The sequence below is a fragment of the Rana temporaria genome, chromosome 2 (genome assembly GCF_905171775.1).
Source record: "Rana temporaria chromosome 2, aRanTem1.1, whole genome shotgun sequence".
Lineage (NCBI taxonomy): Eukaryota > Metazoa > Chordata > Amphibia > Anura > Ranidae > Rana > Rana temporaria.
The window spans coordinates 22,769,918-22,791,008 of record NC_053490.1 but is presented as its reverse complement, the minus strand read 5'-3'; the positions used below and the strand labels follow the sequence as shown (position 1 = coordinate 22,791,008).

The following is a 21,091-nucleotide window of genomic DNA, read 5'->3' as shown; positions in this document are numbered from 1 at the left end:
GCTACAGGTATCACTGGTGATTGTCTGGAGTAGGAGTTTTTTTTGTTTTTTTGTTTTTATTTTCTTTTATGGTGGGTCGTGGTAAGAAATATACAGCTAAAGTTTAGAAAAGTTTTTTTTTTTCTTTGACAGTTTTATTTTCATAATCAAATAAAAAACAAGAAATATCCATTAAGTTTTACCATCAAATAAAAGCCTAATTTGCCTTGTAAAAAATTGCCTGGATGATGCGTACAGCTTACTAAAAAAAGTAGTCAGTAATCAGGTTAACACGGGAGTAATAAGTCATAAACATGAGTTAATATAATTTAAAAATTAGCTTTTTAGAACATTATTGTTCATTTATTTAATGTGCTTTAAACACATTAAATAATTTTCTGTTGACTTTCCTTATAAAATAATTCTGTATTTCTTTTGTTCCAAATGTGTCCACGAAAAAAAAAAACATGCATTTTTATGTTACTGTTTATTAGGATGTGCCTGCAAATTAATATTAAAACAGAAGAACAAAATGTAATTTTTTTCAATATGTACTGCACTTGGAATTTATATATTAATGTGCAGGATAAGACTGCTTTTATGGTTCAGTTTCCATGTGATGTTTTTTTAAACCAAAGAGAGGTCTTAAAAAAACAGTCAGGTCCTCTTTAATTATGCTCTATTTATGCATTACAAAAAGAGTCGTACAATACATTTGGAATGATAATTTACTGAAGGGCAAAAGAATGAAAAACAGGGTCATTTCCCATAGCAGCAAGCTTTTTTAATGTAACCATGAAAACAGCAACACCTCCAGTTACCTTTGCATCTGTTTGAATGTTGCATCGCTGGAAATCCAAAATTAGAATTTCTCTTTTGAATTGTTATTAATAAATCGATTAAATTAAATTATGCCAAACTTCTTTCAGAAAGGGGTTGTATAAACTAGCACTACTTTCCCACCATTCATTAATAAAAAAATACAAATAATAAAAAAAAAATCTGGCAAACCTTCTTTTAGAAGGGGGTTCCTATACTACTATACCACCATTCATTAAAAATAATAATAATAATAATAATAATAAAATAACAAACCTTCTTCCAGAAGCCAGTTGTATAGACTGGTACTACTATACCACCATTGATCAAAAAAAGTAATAATAATAATAATTAAAAATAAAATCTGACAACCTTCTTCCAGAAGCTAGTTGTATAGACTGGCACTACTATTTAACCATTCAAGAATAATAATAATAAAAAAAAATAATAATAATATTAATTAAAAATTAAATCTGACAACCTTCTTCCAGAAGATAGTTGTATAGACTGGCACTACTATACCACCATACGTAAAAAAAAAAAAAAAGTAATAACAATAATTAAAAATACAACCTGACAAACCTTTTTCCAGAAGCCAGTTGTATAGACTAGCAGGGCTGCTGTTAGAAATCATGGGGCCCCATACAGGGTACCTGACAGGGCCCCCCCTCAAATATATATATATATAAAAAATGTTCACAATAAATATACTAAAATCATTTTTAGCGGACACACAGATAACAAAGAAGCTGTGTGAATTAGCCCTTTTTTAAATAGTTTTCAAAAATGTTGAACACATTTTTTTTATAATAAAAAAAAATTATTTAATTTTACAATTTTTACAAATTATTTTTACAATGGATTCAAACAATACAGGGTTACATTTTTTTTTTTTTTAACAGGACAAGGAAGACGGCAGTTGTGTCTGTGTCTCTCCTTCCAACAGCTAAAAGTCGGCAGGAGGGTTTTCAGGTGTATCCTGTAATTGCCCCTCCTTCCCGCTGGTGTTTGGGCCCCCCTGTGTGCCCGGGCCCCCTACAGGAGGACTGGTGGTCCCCCCCTATCAGCGGCCCTGTAGACTAGCACTACTACCATTCATCAAAAAAAAATAATTAAGAATAATAATAAAAAATCTGACAACCTTCTTCCAGAAGCTGGTTGTATAGACTGCAACTATTATCCCATCATTCAATAATACAAATAAACAAATAATAAAAAAAAAAAACGATAAACCTTCTTTCAGAAGCCAGTTATATAGACTGCCACTACTATCCCACCATTAATTTATAACAAAAACAAATAATAAAACAAATCTGACAAACCTTCGTCTAGGAGCCAGTTGTATAGACTGGCAATACTATACCACCATTCATCAAAAAAAGTAATAATAGTAATTAAAAATAAAATAAAATCTGACAACCTTCTTCCAGAAGCTGGTTGTATAGACTGCCACTACTATCCCATCATTAAATAATAAAAATAAACAAATAATATAACAAATCTGACAAACCTTTTTCCAGAAGCCAGTTTTATAGACTGGTACTACTATCCCACCCTTCATTAAAAAAAATAATAATAATAATAATTAAAAATAAAATAAAATCTGACAACCTTATTTTAGAAGTTGGTTGTCTAGACGGGCACTACTATATCATCATTCATTAATTAAAATAACAAAACAGAATCCAAACAGGCCTTCTTACAGAAGCCAGTTGTATAGAATGGCACTACCATTCATAAAAAAAATAGGGCAGATAATGGGTATGTTAAAGCTGGATGTGACAACAAGAGCAGTCATAGCAGACAAAACCCCATGGCCTGGTGGCCCATGCATGGGTGAAGACCCAGTGGTTGAGAGCCACTGCTTTATAGTGAACCTGTTGCTTGGCACTGCATGGGCAAAGCACAGGTCTGGGCTAATACTGCTCCCACTGCCTAAACCTGTTCCCACCCCTCTAAGCCCTGTACTAACTATCTTATAAAGGACAGATGTATATTTTTACCTAATCTAAAGGTGCTCCGACTGGTCACTTTATCTCCCATGCAGGTGGATTCAGTGAAGAGGAGAGAGCAGTGCCAGGGCGGTGACGTCACCCATAGGCATTCATTGTCTGCTGTCCCCTCCTCTCCCCTGAAGCCATTGAAGCCAGAATTTGGCATAGCTGGACGTATGCTTGTCGCGTTAATTTTTATAATTTTTTTATATATTGATATATATATATATATATATATATATATATATATATATATATATATATATATACATAGAGAGAGAGAGAGAGAGAGAGATCTATAAAAATAGAGCCCTAAGAGTGCTTAGATCTAAAAGAACATTTACTAGGTCTTACACTGTTTCATACAAGCTAATGCAGGTCATGTAGCTGGGTTGACTCCTGTCACCCCCTACACAATGTTAGTATAATTCACAATGAATGTATTCAATTCTAAAACCTATAATATATCTACCACTAGAAAACAAATGACTGTTATTATGTTAATATGACATTAATAACCCCACTGCTTTTTCTCTGACAGGTAGACGAAAGGAGTCGCACATTTATCATTCCAAGAGAAAGCTTCATCTCTATTTAATGGGTTATTCTTGAAGACAGAAAAGAAGAGGTAAGAGGCTGAAAGAGTTACTATACATTTACTTCGTTTGTAAACTGAAATAACTATGCAGTACATTGCCCTAAATACATTAGCATGTTGTGCTCCTTTTTGTAAATTATTTTTTTAAATAATTGCCCTCCCCTTTCCATCCTGCAGATGGCAGGACATACCGAATGTAGGGGCGTGGCCTGGTTGTGGCTGTCATACTCCTGATTATGGGGTTTTGCAGAAATGCGCGACTTCCAGGACTTTTCCCTTTTCCATTAGAGCAGGGGTCTTCAAACTTTCGAAAAAAAAGGGCTAGTTTACTGCCCTTCAAACTTTAGGGGGGCTGACTGTGGCCAGTGGGAGTACACAATGCCATAGGCTTAGTGGTCAGTGGGAGTAAAACAAATCACATCATTGGTGTCAGTGGGAGACTTTGTTCTCCATCTAGGGTGTCAGTGGGAGGAACAGTTCCCTGTCTTTGGTGTCAGTGAAAGAAATAGTGCCCCATCTATGGTGTCAGTGGGGGGGGGGGGGGGGGGGTTGGCGACGAGCCCCATCTTTGGTGTCAGTGGAAGGAATAGTGCCTGGTATTGATGTAATGAATGGTGCCCCAAGGGCCAGATATAGGCAAGAAAAGGGCCACAGTTTGGAGAACCCTGCATTAGAGGATCGAGTGTTGGATGCCCAAACCCAGAAACTCACGATCTAAAAAAGCAGGCAGATGAGCCCCCTCAATGCTTAAAAAGGGCATGCAGCTACCCAGGGTGTAGACATGCCACTGCAAAAATAAAACTGTGGTGGTGGTACCCGACCAATAACAACGACGCAATCGCCCTGCAACCGTGTGTAGTGGTTCAGCCTTTTAAGTGTCAAAATGGGTGGTGAGCAGTGATAAGCTTGGGTGTATTTGGACACAAGTCTGAACTCACCTGCACTATCCTACCGGGAATCTGTCAAAGGCTGGGAAGGCATTCTCTATCTCACAGACATGCATAAGTCTGGCTGCATGGTGGGGAATTCTTACACCGCCTATGATTGGCTGTCACCTTTGAAGGTTTCCCAGCGAGATAGCTCAGGCTGGTTCAGGGAGATAGTTCTAGCATGTCCTTACACACCTGAGCTCATCCCTAGTGGTGAGGAGGTGAGGCAACAAGCCCTTACCTAGACTGTCTTCAGACTTTAGGGAGGAGGGGTGAACTGTGGCCACTGGGAATAGATAATACTTCAGGCTTGGTAGTTTAGTAGGAGTAAAAAAGTTACATAGCACCCTTGTGGTGGAGAAATAGTGCAACATCATTGGTATTGCTAGGGGGAATAGTGTCCCATCATTGGTGTCAGTGAGAGGAATAGTGCCCCAGCATTGGTACTAGTGAAAGGAATAGTGCCCCATCATTAGTGTCAGTGGGAGGAATAGTTCCCCATTGCCAGTATCAGTGGGAGAAATAGTGTCCTATCATTGGTGTCAGTGGGAGCAATTGTGCCCCATCATTGGTATCAGTGGGACCATGTAAACCATGTGGTTTAGTGTGCACGAAAACATGCACGTTGGCAGATGTATGGGGAATTATTAACAAATAATGACACCACCACGCACATGGGCGTCCGCTCCATAGGGCATTTTTGTCCCCCCCTGGAATCGCCAGGGAGAGCCAGGAGCAGGGCCGAACTGGCCCTGGGGGCGCTTTAAGGGGTCACTGCAGCGCTCCCCTCCTTCTGTCCTCCGGCGCTCGTATCGTATGTCATGGAGCTGGGTATGTGTGCAAGGTCCCGCCCTCCTAGATCGGCTCGGCTGATCGTCTTCTAGTGTTCCGCCTATCACACAAGCCAAACTAGGGGGGGCGGGACCTTGCACACAGACCCAGCTCCGTGACATACGATATGAGCGCCAGAGGACAGAGGGAGGGGAGCGCCGTTTGATATTGTTTACAAGGCCAGTGCTCTGTTTGTTCCAACATCTGTTGCCACAGGTAACACTAGACTATTTTCTGATGTGTTTTTAGCAAGTTTGGAAACGCAGAGCAAACACAACACAGAGTTGTAGTCTACGGCATCGTTTCTAGTTGTCCCTTATTTAGAGTGCCTGTCCCTCTTCTGGTGCTGTGTAATGTAAAGGGGTCCAGTGATGCAGGGTGCTTTGTAATGTAAAGGGGTCCAGTGGTGCAGGGTGCTGTGTAATGTAAAGGGAGCCAGTGGTGCAGGATGCTGTGTAATGTAAAGGGAGCCAGTGGTGTAGGGTGCTGTGTTATGTAAAGGGGGCCAGTGGTGCAGGGTGCTGTGTAATGTAAAGGGGTCCAGTGGTGCAGGGTGCTGTGTAATGTAAAGGGGTCCAGTGGTGCAGGATGCTGTGTAATGTAAAGGGAGCCAGTGGTGCAGGGTGCTGTGTTATGTAAAGGGGTCCAGTGATGCAGGGTGCTTTGTAATGTAAAGGGGTTCAGTGGTGCAGGGTGCTGTGTAATGTAAAGGGGTCCAGTGGTGCAGGATGCTGTGTAATGTAAAGGGAGCCAGTGGTGCAGGGTGCTGTGTTATGTAAAGGGAGCCAGTGGTGCAGGATGTTGTGTAATGTAAAGGGAGCCAGTGGTGCGGGGTGCTGTGTTATGTAAAGGGGGCCAGTGGTGCAGGGTGCTGTGTTATGTAAAGGGGGCCAGTGATGCAGGGTGCTGTGTAATGTAAAGGGGTCCAAAGCTGTGGGGTGCTGTGTAATGTAAAGGGGTCCAGAGCTGTGAGGTGCTGTGTAATGTAAAGGGGTCCAGAGGTGCAGTTGTGAAGAGGGCGTACACAGTAGTGACAAAGAGATATTGAAAGATGCAGGGGGCACAGTGGGGTATTTTTACATTTTAACGTGGGGGGGGCATTTTAACCCCTGCTAGTGGTCGAAAAAAGGGTAAAATGACAAAGCACCCCCCTCTGAAAAAATTTCAGCGGATGCCCATGACCACACATCTGCTAAAGGCCAGCGCAATTTTGGACCTAGTCTAAATCTAAAAATCCCCATACCCATCTCGTCTTCGGTTATTTGGATCTTTCACATTCCCCATTAGATTGCGCTGCCATACTCCTATGACATCTCACTTTGCAGTGGCGGACGGAAGACGTTGTTCACCAAGGGAAGAGAAGAAAAGAAAAACAAAAAAGCGATCGCACTTTCCAGATCATCCACTTCAGTCCTTGAATAGATAAATGTCTCCTCTGAATTCGTCCCTGGTTTTACACATCGTTTTATGAGAAATGTAGACAAGCCCTGATCACTTTTTCTTTTTTAATTTTTTTTTTTTTAAGTCTTCTCTGCCTCTCAGAATGTGTAAGCACGGTAAAAGACAGATAATTGGGCTTTAATTGGACTTCGCCTGTTCAAAGGCCTGCCTTTTAGTTCCCATGGCCTACCAGATAAGTTTCCTGCGTAAAGACAATTAAGGCAAAGAAAGAGTATGCAAACTAGATGACAACCGCGGCTCAATCGGGATCCGTCCTTTGTAAAGTAAGACAATGAACTTTCAGTTTCTGACTGCCGTTTGCAGCCCATTTCCCCTCCGCGCCGTAATAACATTTGCATATATGTTTTTTTCTTTTCCTGCCTTTAATGGTCGCTGCCGACAAACTTAACTTTGCAACGGATTTGCCGGTACTGTAAATCTCAACCCAATCTGTCTCCTTTAAAAAAAAATATATATATATATATTTATTTTTTTTTCTTTTTGAAATGAATAGCAGTTTGTGTTGTTTTTTTTGTGTTGTTTTTATGTGAAGGGGTGTTTTGTTTATTATTTTCTTCTGCTCCTCAATTCTCCAAGTAATTAATCACTCAAAACCTTTCAGCTGTCAAGTTCAACAAAAGGTAATCCCAGTTCTGTTTAGCGCAGGGAGCTTGGCACAGATGCTCTTTGTTGGTAGAGATTCAAGTTTGGAAATTCTCATCCGCCGAAATTTCTCTACTGTATGAATGTAAAGTGGAAGGTTTAAATTGATATTGATTGCATGCCTAATGGTAGGTAGTTTATAATCAAGAAGGTGCTTGTAGTAAATAGTCTGGTTGAGCAAGATTGTTGATTGTTAAAGAGGTAAATCCTATCGCGAAAATCTTATACAACCTTTATATGGAAGGTTGTATAAGATTTTATGGAATGCAAAGGCCTAGATTAGGTTTGTAGACAGGTTACCTATAATGTGAGTTTTTGTTATAGGGAGTTAGCCTGCCCAGGCTGGAAAAGGGTTAACCAGGTTCAGGATCCTTTCTTGGGCTTTGTGGGCCCTGCCCACCACCCTGTGACATAAAAGAGGGGGAGGGCTGGAGTTCTTTCCTTTCTTGCTCCTGACTGTAACCGAGGCAGGTTGCATACGATGTGAATTTTTGTTATAGAAAGCTAGATAGCCTGCCCAGGCTGGGAAAGGGTTAATCATGTTTGAGGTCCTTTTCCAGGTTTTGTGGGCCCGGCCCTCCACCCTGTGACATAAAAGAGGGGAAGGGCTGGAGTTCTTTCCCACTTTGCTCCTGACTGCAACCAAGGCAGGTTGCCTATAATGTGAGTTTTTGTTATAGAGAGTCAGATAGCCTGCCCAGGCTAGAAAATGGTTAACCAGGTTCAGGATCCTTTCCTGGGCTTTGTGGGCCCTGCCCTCCACCCTGTGACATAAAATAGGGGAAGGGCTAAAGTTCTTTCCTTTCTTGCTCCTGACTGCAACCGAGGCAGGTTGCATACAATGTGAATTTTTGTTATAGAAAGCTAGATAGCCTGCCCAGGCTGGGAAAGGGTTAATAATGTTTGAGGTCCCTTTCCAGGATTTGTGGGCCTGGCCCTCCACCCTGTGACATAAAAGAGGGGAAGGGCTGGAGTTCTTTCCCACTTTGCTCCTACCTGCAACCGAGGCAGGTTGCCTATGATGTGAGTTTTTGTTATAGAGAGTCAGATAGCCTGCCCAGGCTGAAAAATGGTTAACCAGGTTCAGGATCCTTTCCTGGGCTTTGTGGGCCCTGCCCTCCACCCTGTGACATAAAACGGGGAGGGCTGGGGTTCTTTCCTATCTTGTTCCTGACTGCAACCGGGGAAGGTTGATTACAATGTGAGGTTTTGGCTCCTTTCCTGGGCTTTATGGGCCCTGCCCTCCACCCTGGGACATAAAAGAGGGGGAGGGCTAGAGTTATTTCCCGCCATGCTCCTGACCGCAACTGACATGGGATACTAAAAAGAGGCTGCTGCACTCATGTAGTCTTTCCAGACACAGGAAGTTTGGAGAAACTGCCAAGCTTTGGAGGATGCCAGAAATGGACTATCACCTTTGTCAAAGTATGCCTGGGCCGCTTCAGATGAGATAGTTGTTGGGTTGAAATTGTGTTTAGAAATGTTCTAAGCCTGGTCTGAAGTTACTGAAAGGGATGCATGGTAGATTATGGTGTATCAGAAGAACAGGGTCTGTAATGCAAATTTGGGTATGATGCAAACCCACTACAAAATGTTAACTCTGCAAGATAAGTTGGAGAAGAAATGCAGTTGTTATGGATAACCAGTAAACATGTGCATTGGTTTTCGTCGGAATGCATTTTCGTGCGAATTTCGGGTATTTTCGTTATCGTTTTAACAAACTAAAACGAATGCGCAGAATCCGAAAGATCCGACTTAAAAAAAATGCTTTATTTTTGTTGCTACAACAGTTCGATATAGATAGAAGATTCGACATGACTCTGAAAATAGCGATCTGTGCCTATCGATACCTGTGGTCGAAAGTGCCTAACCTAACTCTATTAGTCCATGATTATTCTACATTATAGAGAGAAAATATTCGACATTATAGAGACAGTGTTGGGGTAGACCTTTCGACTTGAACGACGAAGATTCGGCGAAGCAGCGAAAAACATACAAATGTCGAATCTGTCATTGAAGGCTTATGGTGTCCGTCGAAAAGTTCTAAGAAGATTCGACAAGCAGCTAAACTGTACGACGCTGCAATGGTACATTTTCTGTCAAATGCTCGGATTATAGGCTATAGAAGAATTCGAATGTTGGTTGACTAGTAATAATAATTTATAAATATAATTATTACTAGTGTCATACAACATTAGAATTCTTCCATAGCCTATGGGCAGAGCATTTGACAGGAAATGTACCATTGCAGCGTCGTACAGTTTAGCTGCTCCGCTGATCTTCTTAGAACATTCGACAGACACCATAAGCCTTCAATGACAGATTCAACCATAATTCATTTTGATTTTCGGACGAATGCATTTTTTTACGAAATTAAATAAATACAAACGAATTTCGGGAGTAACTAAATAAATTTATTTTTCAGACGAAAACTAAAATTCTGCAACAAAATATTTCAGTGTGGACATGTCTAGTAACTAGTACATAGCAGAAACTTTTTGTTCTTTTATGACATATTTTCATTAAGGTATGTTGAGCAAATTATCACATTTTAGCGCTGTGTTTGGGTGGATGGGGTGAAACGCATCGGAGGAGTAATTTGGATGGAGAGAGGCTGCTATCACTCGCATGACCGCCGGGTTTGTTTGGTGTGTGGCGATTGGGAGTTTCTTCTCTCCTATTTGGACTAAAAATAAGCTGGACCCAGGGCCAATCCTAGGCAGGGTATACAGGGTGCTTTGCACCCAGGCGCCTGCAAAGGTGGGGATGCCAAAGTGGCAGAGTTCTCCCCCTTTCTCCTTCTCTCCTTGTTTATTTCCGTCAAGAACTAGTGTTCTGAGCATAGGTGTGTGTCTGTCCAGAACTGATGTGTCTCTGACCATCTCCTGTACTATGTCTGCAGTCTCTGACCATCTCGTGTACTATGTCTGCAGTCTCTGACCATCTCCTGTGCTATGTCTGCAGTCTCTGACCATCTCCTGTTTTATGTCTGCAGTCTCTTACCGTTTTTGTACGAAATCTGCAGTCTCTGACCGTTTTCTGTTAAATAAACATTTAAACACAGGGAGGTGTTTTTCAAAGAAATTTCTCAACAAAGTAAAGTATGAAGACATGGATGGATGGGTGAGTTTGCTTTGAATATGAACCTCTTCCTGCCTGTGCTCTGGCCAAAAGATGGCTACAGCCAGGGCCGATCCTAGGCAGGGTGCACAGGGTACCCAGGCGCCTGCAGAGGTGGGGGCACCTAAGTGGCAGAGTTCTCCCCTCCCTCCTTCTCTCCTTGTTTGTGTTCGTCCAAAACTAGTAGTCTGAGCATAGGTGTGTGTCCGGCCAGAACTGAGGTGTCCCTGACCATCTCCTGTACTATGTCTGTAGTCTCTGACCATCTCCTTTTCTACGTCTGCAGTCTCTGACCGTCTCCTGTACTATGTCTGCAGTCTCTGACCATCACCTGTATCATGTCTGTAGTATGTCTGGGGGCTCTTTCTAACAGACTCTCTAACAGAAGCCCTCTCTGTGTCCATCAGAGAGGCCCTCCTCCAGGTCCCAATAAAGTTCTCTGCTTCTCTTCCTGTATTTTGTTTATTGTTAAGAGATCATGTAAGGATCCCAGGTTAATGAAGACTTTGTGGGGGAGCATCTCTGTGGTTGAGTCATTGCCATAGAAACATGTGTAAAGGGGAAGAGTTAGTAAAATGGCCACGCCCATGTGGGGGCTCCAGAAATATTTCTGCACCCAGGCGCATGTGACCCTAGGATCGGCCCTGGCTGGACCTTAAATGTTATTTCTTCCAGTGCGGTTACAAGCACAGACCTGGTCAGGAGCTGGATTTGGGCCTGGTAGACCTTGGGTCAGAAGGTCCACCAGTGTTACTGGTGGTGGTGGTGGGGGGGTTTTACTCTTCAAAGCCACTGAATAACAGTGTCTGTATAATTTGTACATTCACATGACAAAAAATAAATAAATTAGCTATTCAAAGCTGAAATATTTGGGTCAGACCCTGTATAATGATTTACAAAGACATACTTTTTTTTTATCCAATGACTCATTGACTTGTTCATTGTGTAATTGTAAAGCTGAACAACGTGCCGAAGCACTTGATAAATATCAGGATGTTATTCTGTTGCTTATTTGTATTTTCATGTCTTGCCAGTGGAGCATGACGTTGAATGTTCTCTACTTGACACAACGTGGCAGGTCGTCTTGTGTAAAATTATGATTAGTTGGATTCATCCAGAAGATCTTCCCTATCGAGATTGAGGTGGTTTACATCTAAAATCGAGGCAGACTGAAAAAGATTAATTATCGCTGTCACAGCCACAGAAAAAAAAAATTGAAAGGCTGAGAAGCCCTTGAATTTGGCTTCTTAATTTGTCCGTCAATTGTAAAGTGCCAAGAAAAAGACCTAGCAGAATTAAAGACTCAGTCATTACGGATCTGGCTACGGGACAAAACATGTTTTTGCTTCACTCCAGGCGGCTTTCAAACTCTTCCAGAGATGGCACCGAGTAAAATGGGACTGCAATCTTGTCCATCGGATGAAGATGTAATCTCGAGCTGTTCAGTCTGGCTTGACACGTTTTGGGCTTGTTCAGCCAACTTACACGGTGTCATCACTTGGTCTGGCTAGAGAGCACAAAGTCGTATTTTGAACAGAGAATGTGATGCTGTGAAGCAATTAGGTGGGGGATTCAACAAAGCTTCCTATTTTGTTTATTTTACATTTTGGGTGGAAAGGGCATGGGTTGATGCTTGCTGAGCTTGCTGAGTTTTACTGCTATCTGTTACCCTAGCACAGGGGTCTCCAAATTTTCTAAACAAAGGGCTTGTTTACTGTCCTCCAAACATTATGGGGGGCAGAGTGTCCAGTGGTAGTAAAAAAAAAAGGTCATAGCGCCTGTGGTCAGTAGGAGGAGGAGTAGTGCCCCATCATTGGTGTCAGTGGAAGGAATGGTTTCGCAATGTTGGTTTCAGTGGAAGAAAGGAATAGTTTCCCAACGTTGGTGTCAGTGGAGGGAATGGTGCCTCCTTGTTGGTGTCAGTGGGAAAAGTAGCTCCCCAAGGGCCAGGTAAAGGCTACCAAAGTGCCACATTCAGCCCATAGGCTGCAGTTTGGAGATCAGTGCCCTGGCGGGAAGGCCTTTCCTCACCCCACTCCTCTTGGTCCTGTTGTGAACTAGACAGGTGCGATTCATTTAGTTACGAATCAAAATTCGGACCAAATTTTCATTATTCAGAGATTTGGATGTATCCACCTTCAATGAATACAAAATAAATTATAACAAAGCCAACATGTTAATTTGTATTCATTCGGGTGAAATGATGTGATAGTTTGAGCCTTTTGTTAAAGTTTGAAAATGATGTAATGACATAAGGAATGATCCGAATTAATTAGAATACTTTTGTTTTATTCCGATGAGAGCGAGACAGTTGTCTTTGACTCTTGGATTATCAGCTGATTCTTTTTGCATTAACATTTTTCATTATTAGAAAAAAATGCACTGCATTTAAAATGCAAACATCTTGCAATAGATACAGTAAGGCAAGAAAGTAAAATAGGTTGATTCTTACTTATTGGACTGGATTCACAAAGCGTTACGCCGGCGTATCAGTAGATACGGCGACGTAACTTGGAATCTAAGCCCGTCGTAAGTTTAAGTGTATGCTCAAACTGAGATAAACTTAAACCTAGCTAAGATACGACGGCCTGCGCCGTCGTATGTTAGGGTGCAATTTTTCCGCTGGCCGCTAGGTGGCGCTTCCGTTGATTTCGGCGTAGAATATGTAAATGACTAGATACGCCGATTCACGAACGTACGCTTGCCCGTCGCAGTAAAGATACAACGTTTCCGTAAGAGATACGCCGCGTAAAGATAAAGCTGCCCCCTAGGTGGCGTAGCCAATGTTAAGTATGGGCGTCGTTCTCGCGTCAAAATTTGAAAATTTTACGTCGAGTTTGCGTAAGTTGTCCGTGAATGGGACTGGACGTAATTTACGTTCACGTCGACACCAATACGTCCTTGCGGCGTACTTTGGAGCAATGCACACTGGGATATGTACACGGACGGCGCATGTGCCGTACGTAAAAAACGTCAATCACGTCGGGTCACCAATCATTTACATAAAACACGCCCCCCTCATCCTCATTTGAATTAGGCGCGCTTACGCCGGCCCCATTTACGCTACGCCGCCGTAAGTTAGGAGGCAAGTGCTTTGTGAATACAGCACTTGCCTCTCTGACTTAAGGCGGCGTAGCGTAAATACAATACGCTACGCCGCCGTAAAAATGCGCGGATCTACATGAATCCAGCCCATTGTGTTTGGGTTGGATAGAGGTGGATCCATCAGAATCACTGTATCATAACATAACAAATAAATCCGAAATTATTTTTGTTCCATTTGTCCTTTCCGGTGCAAACAATATCGTTCAGTCACCTCATTCCATTTCTCTTTGTGGCTGAAACCAGCAGAAGTAACTCAGAGTGCACACATAATCTCCTGAAATAATGAATTAACACGTTAAAACGAATATAGCCAATCTTCCGAATCAACTTCTGAAAATCCAAATTGATTTAAAACAATGAATATACAAAATAAATTCTGAAAATGAATCATTCTAACGTACCGAATGTAGCAAAGTCCAGGACCTCAAGAGGCCTAACGGTGACATCCAGAGTCAGGGACAGCTGAGATCCTTCTGAGTGGGTTACAAGGCATGGTGGGTGTAATGCAAGATGAAAAGCTGGGTGCCAGACACTTTTTGAATGCAAAGAGATTTATTGTCTCTTGAACAGAACTGTGGGAGAGACGGTTAGGACAAGGACACCCTTAAAGTGTAAGTAAAGCCACCTATCATTTTCAGCCAAGGAAGCTGCCATCTTGGCCTATGTTTAATCTTCAACTGCCATGGTGCTGCACATGTGATCAGTTATGACACCAGCCATTGGATGGTTTGACAGTTTGGTTGAGAGCACAACCAATGTGACAGTTAGCAATCCCGGCATGCCAAAAATGTAACTGCTTTTTGAAACTGTTAAATTGATGGGTTTACTTCCGCTTTAAGTAGATGCAATGATAATTGGCATACTCTGAAACTTCTATAGGCAGACAGCTAAACAGGTGAAGGCCTCCAGCCGGACACCACTTCTGTATAGGTTAGGTTCGCTGTCTCCTATGGGGACAATCCTGTAGCATCTACTAATGGTAATTGTCGTCAACTATTGGCATCACAAACAGTTCTCTGCTTACTCCACAGCCTTTCACTAGAATTTGGATTCAATAGCCACTAGATCCCCCGCGCTCTTCCACTTTAATGCTCAGTAAATTCCTCAAGCATCACCCCCAGTTCCCTGCTGGGTCCCTGGTTTGGCACTCATGAATACTCTTTAAGCATCACTCCTGCTGACCTCCTAGGTCCCTGGCTGGGCACTCACTGAAGCTTTCCCACTTCTCCACCGTCCCAGGCTGGTGAGAAGACTGCTCTGGCACTGGCTTCAGCTTACTCACAGTGGTCTCCGGTAACAAGGTGGTTGGTCCCTTAGTGGCGACAGCTTCCCCTTCTACCTCCAACCACAGCTGGTTCAACGCCCGGCTGAACCGCTACTTCTGGTTAGATCTGCAAGCCAGCAGTCCCAATCCTATGCTGCTCTCTTGCTTCTGGATAGGCCCTCAGACAGCCTAGCAGCCAGATGCCCCTGGGATAGGCCTCAGGCTTGGCCTAGCAGCCCGGGGCAGTACAACACACGTCCACCTAGACAGCAGTCCAGGCGGCACAGAACCCAGATCACCTGACTCCACCCAAATAAATAGGCTTTCCCAGCAGGCCAAGGGACCAAAGAACATCCCTGCCCATTGACTGAGACACCCCATCCATTTATGTCTGAGTTTGCAAAGCCCCTGTCTGATCTAATGTCACTAGAACAGTGCCACACAGTGACAGAAGAGAAAGGGTGCAACAAGTCCAGATTGGAGAGGAATCGATTGACCTCCTAACAATTGGCCAAGGCAACTATTGCCTGGCAACTAAATTTGATAGCAACCCTGCCTAAACATCAGGGTGCTACACAGGGCTTGACTGGGACAAAAATGTGGCCCTGGACTTCATCCAGACCGGCCCAGGGCACAACACATCAGGGTACAGTGCACATCAGGGCACAGTACAGAGCTCAGCACATCAGGGTACAGGGCACAGCACATCAGGGCACAACACATACATGGCATATCACATCAGAGCCCATCACAGCACATCAGGACACACCACATTAAGGCACACCACATCGGGGCATGGGGCACATAGCACATCAGGGCACATAGCACATTAGGGCACAGGGCACATTATGGTGCACATCGTTTACCGGCCAGCATGCAGAGTAGCACAGGAAGCGTGTGTAATATGTTCTCTCTCCTGTCACGGCACTCACTCGGCTCCCCAGGGGCCCCTCCCCTCTTCTTGTCCATCCCAGATGATGTCACAAGCAAATGGGGATGGATGAGAAGAGAGGAGGGGCCGCCAGGGAGCAGCGTGAGTGCCGTGACAGGAGAAAGAACATATTACACACGCTTCCTGCGCTACTCTGCATGCTCGCTAAATCTCGATCTACCCGCCAGGCGCCAGCTGTCGGCGATTGACGGGTAGATTACCACGGACCTCCGACCGGCCCACTGAGCCATCAGCCCACCGTGAATGTCCCGGTAGTCCCGATGGCCAGTCCATCCCTGGTGCTACACGAATATTATGAAACAAAATGATTTACTTAACACATGAATTTGAAACACAACAACATTTTCTATCGCACACATCACTATTGTTAACCAGTTTCTCTCTTGATCCCCCTATATTCCTGTTCTGGTGACAACACAAAATTTAAACTTTTATTTCACTTTTAAGCCATAGACAGTTTGAATCAAGCTTTCTTCTTTCCTACAACCTTGGCAGAGGGGCAGGCAATTGACACTTCCTCCATGTTCCCCATGAACTCTTTGTGTGCCAAGTGTGGGTCACATAGGAGGTCACATAGGGTTGGTTTCTTAGGCTATGCCAGGCAATGAACGTAGTCGCTCATCACAGCACAGAGGTAAAACCTTGCTCACCAATGCCAGGACAAGGCGACAGTGTCATCTTAAGAGCATTATAGGCCCCCGGGCAATACAGTGCACTGGGGCCCTGTCTACACAATCACGCACGAGAATTTACTGACAAAAATCATAACATTTACTGGCAGAACCACATTTTTTACTGCCACTGCAAAAAAAAGTACCTAAAATTACAGTTTTCAGTGCCGAACAATGCAAATATCAATATTTAAACTATAAACATATAGCTAGTGCTATTAGCAATGTGTTTAAGTTAAACAAAAGTAAAAAAAAAAAATGTCTTCATTGACATGAAGGTCAGGTTACTATAACCCAGCCAGCACATAGTTTCCTCTTACATCAGAGTCTGCAGGATTCCCCCTTACATTGAAAGTGAACTCTTATGTAAAGGGGAACGCTGCAGATCATGATCTAAGGGGGAACTCTGTTGTGGAGGGGGGCTCTGGTGACCAGAGACCACCTTATATCAGAGTCCACTTCTTTCTCTTTCCCACTTACATCAGGGTCCGCAGACTGAGTTCCCCCTTGCATTGTAAGGGGGAATCCTGCAGGCTCTGATGTAAAGGGGAACTCTGATGTGGGGGGCACTCTGGTGACCAGAGACCACCTTCCGTAGAGTAAATACACTAAGGTAAGGGGCGTCACTAATATAGGAGGGGGAACCTTTATATCAGTGCCCCTTACATTTTTGCATTCACTCCCCCCTTACATCAGCAACCCCCCGCACTCGTGGAGGACCGGATCTTCTCTGTGATTTCTGCAAACTGGGCATGGGCAGTTCTAGCCCGTCACTCTCCACAATTTTTTACTAGGGTTGCTGGGCAGCCGGTGGGGCCCCCCAGGCAAGCGGGGCCCCCGGGCAACTGCCCAGCGTGCCCAATGGAAAAGATGGCCCTGCAAGGCGAGGGCCATGGTCATGTGAATAATCAAACAATAAGTTAGTCCTCCAACTCAGAGATGAGCCTCTTGTGTGTAGTGTTATAAGCAGAGTTCTTCCAAAAGATATTATCCCTTGTCTTACACATATCAACTTCCTTGCAAGTTAACCTTTTGTTGTAGTGATGTTTCACAATACCCAATGTGCTAGTCCAGACCCAGGTTCCTTAGAGAAATATGCCAGTACCCCAAATGCACCCCTTGAGTAACTTCAGACCAGGCTCTGATCAGAGTAAACAACTTTACAGAACATTCGGCAGCACATGTACAACATGCAAGAACGTTCTTTTCCCTAAAAAAAAAAAGTTTTGCCTTTAGTTTTACCTTTTACTTTTATTGTGGAGGCAGACAAAAACATCTGAGTACTGCAGATAGACTGCACTAGTTAGCGCATGCCACAGCCTACTTTGTTTAATGGAAATTTTTTCTGACTTGCTTTGCCGACTTGAAAGTAGAGCATGTCACCCCCTTGACAAAGCTTTTCTTGCAGATGTAATTTTTTTTTTCCCTGAGCACAGCGATAATGAAGTCACTAATAAGGGTAAGATCCCGCTGTGATGGTGTTTCAGGAGAAGTGCATTCCCCCCACAGGGGTCCCTCTTGTATCTCTTCCCTGCGTAGAGAAAAATTCTTTATTAGACACAGTAATGGACGTCTCATGTCACCAACAAGCTAGACCTCACAAGTAGAACACCGTGCTGAAGACAAGGCGTCACAGCTAGGAAATAATAACTCTTTATCTGGAGACTCAAAATAACCAATACGCACACAGCTTGCTTGTCATCACTAGCGACACAACCTACGGGAATAGCTATCTGCTAGAGGAGTAATATGCTGGTGTAGAATGTACATAGGACCAACAACTTTCACTTTATCGGATAATACTCTACACATATCTAGCTTACTTTGTGGCTGTAATCATGGTTGTGTTGTGGATACTGCAGTGAGTGGACTGTGTGTCCAGCAGTAGTTCCCAGCTGTAAGGCCTTCGAGCACACAATAGGTTAACCAGAGGACAGCGGTCTGATGGACCGTTTTCATCGGTCAAAACCGATCGTGTGTGGGCCCCATAGGTTATTTAATTATCGGTTAAAAAAAAGCCAACTTGCTTTAAATTTAACCGATGGATTCCTAACCGATAGGTTAAAACCGAACGTTAGTAGGCACAACCATCGGTTAAAAATCCACGCATGCTCAGAATCAAGTCGCATTGCTTGGAAGCATTGAACTTCGTTTTTTCAGCACATCGTTGTGTTTTACGTCACTGCGTTTTGACACAATCGTTTTTTTAACCGATGGTGTGCAGGCGCGATGGACCATCATTCAGCTTCATCGGTTAATCGATGACAACGGTCCTTCAGACCGTTCTCATCGGATGGACTGATCGTGTGTACGAGGCTTGACAGTTGTCAGTCCTTGTTCAGTAGTGTTGCTCACGAATATTCGCATTGCGAATATTCGGCTCGAATATGGCATATTCGAGAAATCGCGCTATATTTCGAATTTCGCGGTGAATATTCGCAATTCCGAATATTCGCATTTTTTCAATTTGATTTTTAAAACAGATCACATCCTATCGACGTCTAAAAGCATTGCTGGTATGATTAGAGACCCTGGGCCGAGTAGCTAAGCTGAGGCGATCCTTTTATGTTGCCGAATATATAAAAAAAAACATTGCGATTTTTCGCTATTGCGAATGCGAAAATGATTGCGAATTTTCGATAACTGTGGTAGGAGAACTCTGATTGTCTCTGATGCAAAAGGGGGGGGGCTTTGTGTATGTTTCTGTTATGAATATTTGTATGTTTGATATTATTTTTTTTTGTAAGAAGGAAAAAATTGCGCATACCTTAAAAAAAGGGGAGAATACAGCAGCAACTCAAAAATGTTATACAACATAATTTAATACAAGACAGAAAATGGAGTCGCTCTACAAGAATAAAAAATATGTCTAGTGACAAGACATGTGGGCAAATTTTAAAATAAGCAAGCGCAAATAACTTGTGAAATACACAGTGAAACAAATATATAAAGAAATATAGTCCCAATAATAGAAAAATAATCTTTCATAAAAATGTCTTTGATATGTGAAGTGAAAAAAAGTCCAAAGCATGCAGCATGAACGTGTTCAATCTTCAAGGTGTTTGATTGACAAACGGCTGTGACAGATGGATAGAGTAAAGAATCACCACCAATGCAAAACACTTTTTATTTTCTATTGTAAAATATCACGAATATTCTGAGCCAATCAGAGTGCTCCTTCTGCATTTGCCGAATATTCGCAATTATTTTGTATTGTAAAATATCAAGAATATTCTGAGCCAATCAGAGTGCTCCTTCTGCATTTGCCGAATATTCGCAATTATTTTGTATTGTAAAATATCAAGAATATTCTGAACCAATCAGAGTGCTCCTTCCGCATTTGCCGAATATTCGCAATTATTTTGTATTGTAAAATATCACGAATATTCTGAGCCAATCAGAGTGCTCCTACAGCATTTGTCGAAATTGCGCAATAAATATCGCATTCGCATGTTGCGATATTTCGATAAAATATCACGAATATTCTGAGCCAATCAGAGCGCTCCTCCAGCATTTCTCGAAATTGCGCAATAAATATCGCATTCGCATGTTGCGATATTTCGATAAAATATCACGAATATTCTGAGCCAATCAGAGTGCTCCTACCGCAGTTATCAAAAAATCGCAATTATTTTCGCATTCGCAATAGCGAAAAATCGCAATCATTTAATTTCGATAAAATATCACGAATATTCGAATTTAGCGAATATATCTCGAATATTCGAATATATATTCGAGATATATCGCGAAATCGAATATGGCATATTCTGCTCAACACTATTGTTCAGCTGTTCCTGGTTGCAGTAATTAATCCCCCTTCCCAACCAGTGGTAGTAATTTTTCATCCTGTGGAAGTGAGCATTTCTTTTGTTTAGTAGTTGGCTGTTCCTCCAACCACTCCCTGTGTCCAATGGCGGCTGTAACAGTTATCAAACCCTTCATTTATCAGGCTTGTCTATATGTTCATTTGCAAAGTTCAAACGCTGATTTTTGTGGTGAGGACGTAGAAGAGGTTTTCTTCTGATGACTCTTCCATGAAGACCATATTTGTACAAGTATCTCTTTATAGTGGAATAGTGTACCACAACTCCAGTGTCTGCCAGATCTTTCTGGAGGGATCGTGCAGTCAAGCGTGGCTTTTGAATTGCTTTTCTCACAATCCTACGAGCTGTTCTGTCTGATATTTTTCTTGGTTTTCCAGATCTTGCTTTAACTTCCACTGTTCCTGATGACTGCCATTTCTTAATTACATTCCGAACAGAGGATATTGACATCTGAAAACGCTTTGCCATCTTCTTATAGTCTTCTCCAGCTTTGTGAGCGTCAACTATTTTCAGTTTCAGTTTTCTAGACAACTGCTTAGAAGAGCCCATGGTGCTGATTGTTGGGGCAAGGTCAGATGAGTCTGGGCATTTAAAACCTTTGAGATTGACATCACCTAGTCTTCCCAGATGATGATTGAGAACAATCCATGACACTGGCAGGTCTCAGCTTTGCAAAGGGGGCAGTGCATGCTATAAATTTTGCAGGGTGCCCAAACTTTTGCAGACGCCATTTTTTTGTTTTCTGTAATTTTGAAAGTGTAAATGATGGAAATAAAATCTAACTTTTTTTTACATATTATGAGAATGTCTAATCTGTAATTTGATGCCTTTTGGAGATTTTTCCATCTTTCCTTGGCTTTGTTATGCACATTAATACAAATTTTTACCTGGGGTGCCCAAAC

At 42.6% G+C, this 21,091-nt stretch overlaps 1 protein-coding gene across 1 annotated transcript in view; it reads left to right on the top strand.

Moving 5' to 3' along the window:
• Positions 1 to 21,091, top strand: part of LOC120928899 (teneurin-4-like) — a 527,362-nt gene that overhangs the window by 378,799 nt on the left and 127,472 nt on the right. The window contains exon 3 of the mRNA XM_040339966.1: positions 3,334 to 3,420. The gene's annotated coding sequence lies outside the window, so the exon portion shown is untranslated. The remainder of the gene's footprint in view (positions 1 to 3,333; positions 3,421 to 21,091) is intronic.